A 510-nucleotide genomic window follows, 5' to 3' on the forward strand; every position below is an offset into this window, starting at 1 on the left:
CACACACACACACACAGAATCCCTCCCTCATTTAAGGTTACTATACATGTCTACTTTTTTGGCTGCCTGTGCTGTGTCTGGGTGGGTTTTTAAAATAAGAGCAAATGTCTGGGTTTTTTGCTCTTCCAGGCTAGCTGCTTGGGGCTGGGAGCAGTGGGCAAGGTGACTGGCTGTCAGGGGCCATATGCTCCCCATGTGGGCCCCAGCAAGCCAGGTACAGAGACTGTGTGTGTGTGTGGGCAAGTACGTGCACAATGCAGGAGCTGCTGAGGGGGCAGAGGTCTGCAGGTTGGGAATGACAGGCACCAACAGGACTGGGGAGCAGGGGGTGCAGATCCAGAGTGTCAGGTACCAGCAGTGCTGGGGGACCAGGCAGCTGCAGGTCCAGAGTGCAGGGCATCAGCAGGGCTATGTGGTCAGGGGGCTGTGGGTCAGGAATGAGGGACCCTAGCAGTGCTGGGGGGGTGGGGGCTGAGTTGGGAGTGAGGTGGGGCTGACATGGCTGGGGGG

At 58.4% G+C, this 510-nt stretch overlaps 1 protein-coding gene across 1 annotated transcript in view; it reads left to right on the forward strand.

The window, feature by feature from the left end:
* The first annotated feature begins 282 nt into the window (after positions 1 to 282).
* The window catches only part of LOC109304550 (protein CMSS1-like), a 52835-nt gene continuing 52607 nt past the window's right edge, over positions 283 to 510 (forward strand). Inside the window, exon 1 of the mRNA XM_019527225.1 lies at positions 283 to 288. The gene's annotated coding sequence lies outside the window, so the exon portion shown is untranslated. The remainder of the gene's footprint in view (positions 289 to 510) is intronic.

Source organism: Gavialis gangeticus, unplaced genomic scaffold (genome assembly GCF_001723915.1).
Source record: "Gavialis gangeticus isolate Ggan-Ray unplaced genomic scaffold, GavGan_comp1, whole genome shotgun sequence".
NCBI classification, from domain to species: domain Eukaryota; kingdom Metazoa; phylum Chordata; order Crocodylia; family Gavialidae; genus Gavialis; species Gavialis gangeticus.